The following is a 12,341-nucleotide window of genomic DNA, read 5'->3' on the forward strand; positions in this document are numbered from 1 at the left end:
TTGTGGTGGGATAAAGCAAACAAGAGGCACAAATTAAAGCCTGGCTTTTAAATAGCAGATTAGAACAGTAAGAGATGAATGCAAATGAAGGGTCAAAGCAGCATGAAGCCAAGAGAGCAAGGATGTGTGGAAAGCCCAGGGCAGGATGGAAAAATGGATAAAAGACATGCAGGATCAGAGGTTTTCAGCTGTTACAGCAGCATCACTGAGGGCTGGATGAGATACAGGCTTCTGTCAGTAGTGGTTTAGGAGTATTGGTTTTGCCTGAACCAGCCTGACATTTCCCCAGATGTGTTTATCAACTCTCTCTGAGGGCAGCTGGCCCCTGGCACTTTGCAGCTCTGAGGGGAGGAGCAAGAATTGATTCTTCATGATTGATGCTACTGTGCTTGAATGCAGTCACTAATTCCTCTGCACAGCTGCACAGCAAGCTTCTCCCAGCCCTGAAGCACAGCTGGAACACAGCCTGTCCCTGCTTCATGAGGCTCTGCACTGTAACACCCCCAGTTTATGAGGGGCACCTGTAATGTTCAGCTATCTGCTTTTCCACCAACTGCCTGGAGGGGAAATTGAGCATGCCAGGCAAGCAACACAGAATGGGACAGAGAGGTGACAATCACATTGAAAACTAGGCATTAAAAATCCCTGATTCTAAGGTCAAGGGTTTATCTCCACTGTTTCTATCAGGTCCAGACTTGGCCTCACATTGAGATTTCTTCTCTGCTGCTCAGAACTTGGAATGTGGGTTACTTATGTTAGCACTGCAATTGTAATAATCTCACAGGTAACATTTTGAAAAGCTTTACAAGAGGAGAGTTGGGGTTGTTCACCCTGGGGACACCTCATTGTACCCTTCAGTACATAAATGGTCTTACAAGAAGGCTGAAGGGGGACTTTTTACAGGACAAGGGGTAATGACTTGAAGCTATAAGAGGGTTTTGTTTAGATTAAATATGAGGAAGAAATTCTTGAACAGACACATTTTCCCTCTAACTACACAGAGAATGCAGCAAAGACACACTGCTCAGACTAGCACTCAACAGAAAAGTCTTCCAGGGACAACCAAATGATTTTAGAATAGTCATGACAGCATTTTCCAGTTCTGTTCCTGCTGTCCTGCTGGTAAGAAGCCTGCAGTTATTAAGCAGCTAATTATAACATCTGAACAAGCTTTTTATTTCCCCCAATAAATCCAGACTAGAGTTTTAAAAAAATCTACTAGACTCAAACAGCCCTTTTTTGCAAGGTGAAGTGAACAGTCTGCTGGCACACACACACATCTGATTGCCCTGGAGAGCTGCTGCATGTGCACTGTGACTGCCATTTATAAAGTTTAACACTGAATAAGGCCTATTATTCATTGAAAGAGGACCAAAATATACCAGCATTTCTATCAGTTTCACAGGACAATGGATCTGCAGAGCACAGGAAACTCATTGAATTTAAGTGAAGTTATAAAAATAATAGGAAAACTCCTATATGTTCAACACATAAAATAAGCAGGGAGAGCATTCTCAAATTTTTCTTAGCAGCCTGCTGGCTGAAGGGTTTGTTACTAAAGGTTCTCTGTACCAGAAAGCAAAACTCTTTCTTAACTCACTAAAAACATTTGCCATTTAACTGAGTAATTATCAAAAAGCAGTGAAGAAGTTGTACTACAAATAACACTCAGAAGGATAGTTGGATGCAAATACTATTTTTATTTGCAAATCAAATACTTTAAAAAACCTTTATCTTCTTGCCTTGAGGACTCTTCAGAAGAATGTGGTCATATTTACAGTCATATAATTGCATAGTTCAACTTTATGAGTTTTCAATTATGTGTTTTTTCAATCAAACAAAATATAGCATATTGGTAGAGATATCTCTATACAGCTGCTATATGCAGTGAGAAATACTCATCCTTGTGGTTTTGCTCTGTGCTAATTTTTATTAGAAATGGCTTTTGATATGGATTAAGGTTCTTTCTGTGGCAGGAATGAGCAGATGTGTTCATAACCTCTTGTCAGGAGGGAACAAACATATTGCAATTTGTGCCTGTTTACATGTGCAGGCACCATGGTCATTAACAAGTCTCACAAACACAGCAGGGGATTGCAAGCAACAGCACTCTTGTCCAAAAATAGTCTGTAACTTGGTGACCAGCAGGAACAAGTCCTGTGTTTATCTTCAGAAGGAACAAATATGCTTTACTTTTGAGAAGCCTATGTACTGTCTGAGGTAATCAGATATATGCAGATTGGCAGTCAGACACATGGAGCATCAGGTACTGTTCTGACACCTCTGTTGTCAGCAGAGCAGCCCCTCTGCTTCAAACAGAAGTTGAAGTTACTTATTTTACAGTAAAGGTTCTTCATTTACAATCTCTAAATTAATTTATGTTCATATTAAGGTAAGGTGAACCAGAATACATTTAGAGAACCAGTCCAAGAGAAGCAGGCAGGAGAGCCTGCTAAATTATATTTAAACCTCAACTTATCCTTAAGAATAATTCTACTTGCATGCTAATTTTTTGTCACCTAAAAGCCAGAAATACTGCAATAATCTGAAGAGTCCATTAAGTTTAGTGAGGTCAGGAGAGACTTTTTTTGTCTATACATAACACACATAGATTCTAAATCAACAGTGTTTCATCCTTTCTTAACTCAAGTTCTTTTTCAGATATTCTCAAGTCATAATAAATTACACACACACCCTAGATTTTTAAAGGACCATCCCCTCTACTGCTGTATGCATTTTTATATATTCAAACCTATTGTATCATGCCTATATTCTGTGCTGCCAGAACCCAGTGTTTCCATCATTAGATTATAAACTGCAGGGAAAAAGGCCATGTTTTATCTTAAGACAACACCACTCTGGTGAAGTGCACCATGAAAGTCTAAAGACAAACACCAATATTAAAGTAGAAGCAAGGTTAGTATCACACCTTGTGCAGTCAGTTAAATATTCTGGGGAGTTGCAACAAGACGTTTCTGTTTGCTCTTCTTCTATTCTTCAAGTGTTAGGAAAGACTTCCTGAAAATACAGAAAACACTGTTTTTCTTTAAAACCCAACAGTCACTACCCTGGCAAAGAGTGAATGGTTTAATTCACCTGCATTTTTTCATTACCAGAGAGGCTCCCATTATTTTTAAGCATCATTCTTCATGTGCTAACATGGCAGTAAATAATGTCTGTACTAGAAGCCAGGTGGGTTCATTAGTTGTCTCTCCATCCATAGCTCAGTGGCTCAAAAATACAGCCTCTTGCCAAGAACACCAGTAAGCACAGATTTATTTAATGTTACTCCCTTGTGAAGATGGTCTTGAATCATCATTCAAAGTCCTACTGCATTTAGCTCTCTTCATCTGGGGATGAATTTGGCCTGAGTCTCATCTTGAACTACTAAGGAACTATTTTAGTTACTTCCTTTTAAAAGGGAGAAATTCCTTGGCACACAAGGAGGAAAAGGCTCAAGGAAACAGCTCAGTCTGGAGGTCAGGGTCTACCATACTGGATCAATATTGTACTTGGTGATTGTGGCACATAGACTTCTACTGACCTTCAAACAGCTCCTGCAAATTTGTTAATGACACCCTATGAAAGGAGCTCTACACAAAGTAACAGGGCTGTTAAATTTGTAGAGATGGGAGGTAAGGCATCAGTGTGGAACATCATGAAGAACCTGACCAGGAGCAGCATAGCTTGTGTTCTTTTAGCAACTAGAAGACAAGCAAAAGAGCAATGTCTAACTAAATATAGTAGTTTTAGAAGACAAAGGCATTTTTCCTTTTGGTGTTACTGTTAACAACCTTAGGTTAGTAGAAATAAACATTTTTGCTGCTCATTGAAGACTTTCTTCATGGTTGTATTTGCATTAGGTCAGAAAAAACCCCTGAACTTTCATTTTTGGCTCTACCTCACTGGCACAAATCCAAATTCTGATATCAAACTAAAGCACTTGCAGAAAATACACAAACATTAGTGGGAATTTCTTTAGTTCCTTTCTGAGAAAAGAAATAGAAACATTCTTTACTAATCTTGGGTTTAGAAAGTGCTTGAAGTTGGGTATGAGAGAGGTTGTTCGGGGTCCTTAGAAATTCATGTTGTTTTGGCAGCATCTGCACAATATCAATGCATGTGGAATATTGAATGTGTTTATATTTCATTATAAGCCATTTTGACAAAACCAGTTTCACTGGCCATTGACTTTGATTCCCCATTCTCATTGTCAAAAATGATATCACACTGCAGTAAAATGATGTATCCTTTTTTTACACATATCTGGAAAGAAAAATAGTAGACTCATGAAGCAAACAGTCTCTTCTTGTCTAAGGCCTCCTGCTGTTGAACTGAGCAGATGGGTATAAATTTCCTGGAAAAAAACATAACAAGGAGAAATATCTTCATTGAGTTCAGAAGGCCTTGCAGCAATGACAAGGTATGTGTCTTTCCAGACACTGTGGTAATTCTCAGGGGCTCAGCTAGCAGTCCAAAATGGAAACACAATTAATACTACCCAGGCTCCTCACCACAGCTTGGAGAAACAAACAGTACAGATATTTCCTAATGACATCAGTAATGACTGCATCACTGGACCTAGTGAAGGTCACCTCATAGTTTTTGAGCAAAGCTTTGACACATTTCTCACCTTCAGTAGCAACAGCTACTAATAAAGCTTCCTTCATAGCTAGAAATGAAGTGCAGATGACACCACATGTAGAGGATGAAGGAAATTTTGGGCTCACTCCTTGGGTGGGATCAGAGAATAGTATATAGGTGTCCTTTGGAGGATGGAGAAGGCAGGGAAGACCAGCTCGGAGGAAGGCCTGGGTGTATCTCCTGCTTTCCACTCATGCCTGTGCTCGGATGCTCTGGAGGCAGGAGAGGTGGCACCGATGGCTCAGTGCCGGCTCCCAGGGGAAGGCTGGAGCGGAGCGCTGCAGCCCGGTCTGCGCAGGGTATGGGGCAGCGGAACTACCGCCAGGACTCTTAATGCGCTACGTTAAAATAGGGCCTAGTTAATTGTGAAGAAACACCTCTGGAAATGAAAACTCGGCATTGACGGCGGCCGCGCCAGGCTGCGCCCGAGCGCCGGGGCTCGCTCAGCGCTGCGGGCACGGCCCGGGCCGGGGGCGCCCTCCCGCTCGGAGCAGCCGGCTACACTCCCTTCCTTCCGCCCTCCCGTTCCTAGGGGCTGGCTCTCCCCCTGGAGGCCTCCGGCGGCATCGGCCGCGCTCCGCCGCTTATGTAACGCGGGGCCCGGAGCCCCGGGGCTCCACGGGGCAGCCCGGCGGGGGCAGCGCCGCTCGAGTGCTGGCACGGGGCTCGGCCCCACCCCGCAGGGCACAGCGAGCATCCCGGAAAGCACCCGTGGCAGCTCACACGTGTAGCTCCAGCGAACGGGAGTAGCTGAGCCCTGTCCGTAGTGGGGAGCTCTGCAGCCGAGCCTTGGTGCACGCTCTTCCCGGCCGCGGCTGGAGCGCTGCAGCCGGACACCGACTGACGCCCTGGGCTGTGCCGGCGCCAGCGCTTGGGGAGCTCCGGCATGTTCGTTCTAGAGGATCCTGCGGGAGACGAAGCAGTCCACGCAGCCACCTGAACACACGTGTGACTTCTGCAGGCCATCTGTACCATCCCAGGGATCCGCTGGTGCCCTGGCTGGTCCTGGCGAGACCAGGCTCCGTGCCAACGCAGGAACGCTGTACCCAGCCCCGACCAGAGCCCCCGGAGAGAACACATCCTCCCAAGGAATGGGTTTTAGCACCACCTCCATGGATCTGTCACAAGGACTCTGGGAAGACTGCTGAACCAAGGAATCGTGTAGGATGGCAGTCAGGTGGTAAAACCGAGATTAGGATCGAGCACTGTTTTCCCAGATGGGGTGGGGAGGCAGTAACAAACAAGGAGTCATTCCATGCAAACTCTTACTACGTGTAAGTACCCCAAAGCACTACAAATTCAAATGTGTGCCTCGTGGCATAGCACAACTCCAGTCATAAGGGGAAATAGCCCCTTTCTCTCCTCACAGCTTTGATCTCCCCTCAGCAGAGGAAGGAAGCTGGAGAGAAGCTGTGATAGGAGCTGTGAGGGTATAACACGGGCTGCAAGCTACGAGGCACCCACGCGTCTTCGCCACACCTGCGGCGCGCTGAGGCGCAGCCTGCGGCGGCTGCCCGGGCTCGGCAGCCCCGCACGGGCCGGGGCCCCGCCTGGGCCGAACCCCACATGGGCTGAGCCGAGCCCCGTACGGGCCGAGCAGCCCCACCTGGACTGGGCCGAGCCCCGCATGGGCTGCAGGCCTGCGCCTTCCCCCTCAGCGGAGCGCGTGTATTAATTGCCCTCTTTGATGGCGTTAACGATTGCTCCCGTGCTTGCAGTGCTGGAAACCAAACTCCCCACTGACAGGGTATCTGAAAAAAACACAAATGCGTATCTTTGAAGCGTTGTGCTCAAGGCGATTTGTGTGGGGCTTTCTAGCTCTTTCTATAACGTAAAAAGGGGGGTGGAAGGGGCAAAGAATCGTTACATTTTCGCTGTCCAGTCTCCAGCACAGAAATAAACCCAACAGCCTGGCTTGCCTGACAAGCTGTGAAGATTCAGATAATCCTGTCCAGCTTATTCTCCACTCAGGGGCAATTTGTTCCTTTTAAACCCCTAACAGTATTTTGCCAAAGCTGCCATCAGGAAAATTGTGACGCGAGCTGTGCAAATATTTACTCAGCCATTCCCACGCTGCTTCCCAAAAAGGTTATTGTTCCCCCCCCCACTCCCCTGCCGGCACGAAGCACAGCCATGAGTTAATTTGGCGGCCTCTGGTAATGTTAACATTCAGGTTTTACAGAACGCGTTTGTTTCCAAAGCGTTTCCTTTAAGAGGAAGCCCCCGGAGCCTGCACGCATGCACTGCTCCGCCACCACCAAAATACCCAAAATCAGGCTCGTTAGTCGTGGGTGCACGACTGAAAAAAAAAAATAAAAACAAAATCCTAAGGCCCCAGCGAGGATCGAACTCGCGACCCCTGGTTTACAAGACCAGTGCTCTAACCACTGAGCTATGGAGCCGCCGCTCCGTAATTATCCCGGTTGTACCTAAGACCCGTTCCGGCCCTCTCCGCCGCCCCCTGCCGGGCGCCCCGGGCCCCGCGCCGCCGGCCCCGCCCTCCGCTGGCCCCTGAGGGCCCGCCCTGCACAGCGGCCTGCCCGCCGCCGCCGCCGGGGGGAGCCCGCGGCCCGCCCGGAGCCGCTCCTGCCCGCCCAGGAACTGCCGGAACTCGGCGGGAGTCGACTGCCGCCCCGTTTGTCCCCTCTACCCCCGGCACCCCGCCCGCTGCCCTGTTTGTGCCCTCTTCCCGGGGCCCCCGGCCTGCCGCCTCGTTTGTGCCCTCTCCCCGGGGCACCCCGCCCGCCGCTCTGTTTGTCCCCGCTCCCCGGGGGATCCCGCCGCCCTGCCCCGGCTCTCGCCCGCCACCCCCGGGGTGCCGCTCCCGGCTCTCCCGGGCGGCCGCCGCGGTTGCGTGGGAGAGCCCGGGCTGCAGGAGGGTCCCTGGGCCCGCTGCAAAAGCGGCAAATAAAGCCGCTGGGATGAGCGCGTCCGGCCGGGCCAGCAAAGGCGCCGGAGGAGAAATACGGTGGGTGGGCGAATGTCTGACATACAGCCTGATCTGTACCGGCGAGGAGTAAAAACACCCTGTCGTAACAAAGGGTTACTACAACAGAGGTTGGGTGTTCTTAGGAAGTGTGAGCAGGGGTGCTGCCCGGGGCTTCTGAGCATCACTTGAGTGACGCCTTGCAGCCCTGAGCATGGACCCTAGAGAGGATTTCTAGGTAATTCTCTCACCTGGTGCCTGCAGATCAACTTTAACAGAGGTTACAGAGCTCAGAAGCGTCAGCTGACAGCTAAAAGGTGGAAGGCAGCCACGGTGTTGGACCCATCTAAATGTACTGCTGGTGTGCACTGCTGGTGCTGGGTATCATCCCTGCTAACAGCACGCATTGGCGAGGGGTCTGTGATCACTTGTGAATGGCCTGAACATTTTTTAAACTTCATGGCAGATAAAATTATTGCAGCCATATGCCTTTCAGAAAGCTCTGTTCCGGGCCCTGTCTTCATTCTGTACTAATATCTCTTTGTATAGAATTCAAACTTGGATCAGCAGATGGGAAAGGGATGCAGTGGGGGAGCTCGTAAACCTGGCTTGGCTTAACAAAATCTTGAAACAAAGAATGTTACACTATGGAAATAAACCTCAAAAGTCCACAGCAGCATCAGGGTCTGCAGTATCCTGGGCACTAGATGTGTTAATATGTGATTTCTCCCCAAAGAGTTTTTCCTTCAAAGTATCTTCTCACTTTAATGCCCTGATAGATTTTAATAAATGATGTCAGTGAAATTTGAAATAAACACTGAAAAATTATTCCTGACTCTTGAAACAAAACTCCATGCAGCAGCTGGATAGTAGATACAGTCAACAGAATAACAGGAGGCAAGTTGATTTTCTTCATTGAATGATACTCATTACATGCATGTATGTATTTGAATATTGTGAAAATATTCAGTGAAGATTAAGTGTTTGGATCCACTAAGCACTTCATCTCAGATCTCTACTCTGGAAATAACAAGTGTTTGTTGTATTTCTAGTCGTCATGACCAAGATATTAGTGTTGAAATTACATATGTATGTATTAATCATACATTATTTGCTGTGTTATTTTAAGGACATGTCTCCTCTGAGATATGCTTGATACTAAGCCAGGTTGCAGACTTTTCAGTCTTCAAAACTGTGATGAATGCCAGTAGCAGCTTTAAAGCTTTTCTAGATGGTGTGTGTGTGTCCTATCTACACATGTGTAATGCAGTGGAAGTTTAAGAGCACTGCATTGTAGGAATCTATAGGCCTACAGATTATTTGTTGTTAAGATAATATTGTCATGATTAATTGTCACACCCTGGAAAACAGAAAAATGTCATTGCCTTGCAAAAGACTGTGTGGTTCTTTCCCCCATGCCACTTTTCATGCTCAGCCTGAGTTGCCACATGCCTATCTATGAACTTGGAAAAGTCAGTGAAATCCCTGCTGGAGACTGTCATGCAAGTGCATCAGTGCACAGAAGTCCCGAACATATTTAGCATTATTTTTAAAAAGCCCCAAACACCCAAAATCCCCAACACCAAACCAAAAATATAATTTATGAAAACTTGTTACATGTTACCATAAGTTCTCTTCAACATTTGTTGTTTTCTTCTGCTACCTCATGTCACTTCTAAGGCAGAACAGCCAGAAAATATTTCAGAAAGGTTTTTTAAGGCCTGATGGGGATGGACCTTTCACCACTAGGGCTGCCAGACATTGCAGTTGTAGTTCAAAGGGACCCTCTTTGAACAAAAACAGTTGTACTGGGTTTATTATTTAAAAGCCTTGCATCCTTAAGACACACAGGCCTCAAGAGCTAATAGGCATTCCATTCATTCAATTAACTTGGGAAAAGGACTGTGCACTGAAAAGAAAGCAATACAGAACACAGCTCCCTTAGGAGCTGAGGCTCAGAAAGACAGGATTGTACCAAACCTGTGTGAGAGCTGTCAGCACAGCTGAGGCGCTTGGCACTTACCTCTCCCTTCATCAGGGACTGACTCCTGGAGTCACAGATGTTCATCTTCCCTGAACACCAAAAGAAATGCACCAGTTGTGATACTTGAGGAGAGCAAAACTGGAAGTGGCAGCACGTACCAATGGGAGGAGTAGAGTGTTTTCTGTATTTTTCAGAGGTAGCATTATCAAAAACCCCCACAATTTTAATTTAAAATAAATTCCTACTCCTCTTATATAAATGACTGAATGTAAATGTTTGAAATACTGGCTTTTTCTGTCTGTTATTGTTTTGTTCTAGGCTCATTTACATCCATGAAAAAAGATTGACTGGTTTTCATTTGGTCTAGGAAGACAGGGACCAAAACCCCATTGTAGTAATACTGAATCTTGATCAAATAATTATTTACTCCAAAATGAATGGCAAGGTCAGAGGTGTCTGAGTTCAAGATAAGAGAGTGGACCCAGTTCTCAAAGTGGAGGCAATTGTGCTTTAAAACTTTCATGCCTGGCACTTTGTTGCTATGTTCATATCACCTTAGGGAATGTACAGATCATCTCTAAAAACCCTTCTGATTACTATGGAAATAAGAATCAACAAATAAACCAATAAATCATTTACATTCCTACCAGTTCTCTTCTATTTCTCTACACTGCTATCTTTTATCTCTCCCACCCCATCTTTCAAACACATTTTCAGAGCCAAACCAATATCTACTTGGCAGAATTTCTTTAAGCACATATTCTTATTTCACCTCCATATTACTAAGTAGCTCATCTTTTTATAACTGAAGGCGATTCTTTGCATATGAAGTCTAAAAATGCTGTCCAACTTAAAGCTACCAGAAGCTGTTATTGCAGTAATCACTCCCTCCCTAAGTCTGTACATCAGTGCCTGAAGTGGAAGCCCTCCCTTTCTTCAGTGCATTAGTATTGACAAAGCTAGTCCTTCAAATACATTTTTAATAACCTTTTTATATGGTGCAATATCACTGAAAGTTCACTGCATTTATTTTTGTCAGTTCAGAATGATGGGATTTTATATGAAAGGATTGAAAAGATTTTTCTGTTAGTGCTCTTCATTTTAAAGGCTCCAAAGCATTAATACTGTGAACGTTAATATTTTGGCCTGATACATAATCTGCCTCTGCACATATTGCAGCTGGGCTAATGGGAGAAACCAGAAAAGTAGCTTTGTTGATCAGGAGCACAGCCAAATTGCAGGGATCTCCTCGGTTTTCAATGATTTGCATTTCTTTTTTGATTTTTTAATGTCACTGTACCAGAACAGTGGCATAGGCTGCCTTTCCTGTTATTGGAGACATCAAAGGGAGATACTGAGGACCTGTCTCTTTACTGATTTCCACCTTTTTCAGGCACTGACACTCCCACCTAACGAGTCCAACACACTGCCAAAATAGCATCCCTGTGCTGGAACAGTGTGCTAGCACTTACTGTGTCAGAGGTGCCAGTGTGCAGCTTTCCAGCTCTTGGAAGCTTTGAGCCTAGGTCTAGTGACACCTAACCAACCCTGCCTGTGCCATGGAGCACAGACTGCTCCAGCTCCTGAGCATGGCTTGGGCTGGGAACCCAGCACAGGCTGTGGGTGGGGGCAGCAGTGCAGGGCACTGCATTCTCCCAGTGTGTGGCACTGCATTCTCCCAGTGCCTGGCGCTGCATTCTCCCTGTGCATGGTGCTGCACTCTTCCAGTACCTGGCACTGCATTCTCCCAGTGCATGGCACTGCATTCTCCCTGTACCTGGCACTGCATTCTCCCAGTACCTGGCACTGCATTCTCCCTGTACATCACTGCATTCTCCCTGTGCATGGCACTGCATTCTCCCTGTACATGTCACTGCATTCTCCCAGTACCCAGCACTGCATTCTTCCAGTACATAACACTGCATTCTCCCAGTACCCAGCACTGCATTCTCCCAGTACATAACACTGCATTCTCCCAGTACCCAGCACTGCATTCTCCCAGTGCATGGCACTGCATTCTTCCAGCACATGGCACCCAGCTGCCTCTTTCCCACAGAAAGTGAGGTACCAAAGCAGAAGGGTCCTGCTGGAGCCCTGCTGCAGATGTCTGACCACGAAATTTCCTGGCACAAATCCAAAGGGATTCATTTACAGGATCAGCATGTGCAGCTCCAGAGATCTGCCCCAACCAGTTGCCAACATTCTCCACCAAAGCAAGGGAAGAACCAGCTCTTAAGTGGTAAGTTGGGTGGTTGCATCTCTGTGTGCACTTACTGGGGCTGTCAGTGACTGGGAATCTTCCTGGCAATCAGAACAGATGAACCAAAGAAGAAAATGATCTGCCCTGCACACTGCTTACCAATTTGATCCCTTGGTCGGGAGTGAGGTCCTTGGAAGAGGACATGCCTCTTCTGAAGTGAATCAGCAGAGGACTTTGACATTATCCACTGTCTTTCAGGAACATTAAATTAATTTTCCAGCTGTCACTCACAATTAATCTATTTATTCATGCAGGGGGGTAAAATTTCATTCCCTTATATTACACAGCTAAAAAGTTCCCTCTGCAAATCTGTTTTCTTAGGAAAGAAGGAATTTCTTTCCAAAACTGCTGGAAGGAATTTCTTTCCAAAACCAAGACTGCTTCCTGCAAAAAGGGACTGCAACAGTCTCTTAGCTTCTCATCACAATAAAAATAAGTATCTTTTGCATTACCCTACATTTAATTTTTTCTGTATTCACTTCCATTATTGGTTTATCTTTCCATCAGGGGGTATGCTAGGAGGAAGG

The 12,341-nt window shown here is 46.1% G+C and overlaps 1 non-coding gene across 1 annotated transcript; it reads right to left on the reverse strand.

The window, feature by feature from the left end:
* Positions 1–6,973: 6,973 nt before the first annotated feature.
* Positions 6,974–7,046, reverse strand: TRNAT-UGU (transfer RNA threonine (anticodon UGU)). The gene has a single exon. It is a non-coding gene; the product is annotated as a tRNA-Thr (tRNA).
* Positions 7,047–12,341: the final 5,295 nt, after the last annotated feature.

Source organism: Melospiza georgiana, chromosome 6, assembly GCF_028018845.1.
Source record: "Melospiza georgiana isolate bMelGeo1 chromosome 6, bMelGeo1.pri, whole genome shotgun sequence".
Taxonomy (NCBI): Eukaryota; Metazoa; Chordata; class Aves; order Passeriformes; family Passerellidae; genus Melospiza; species Melospiza georgiana.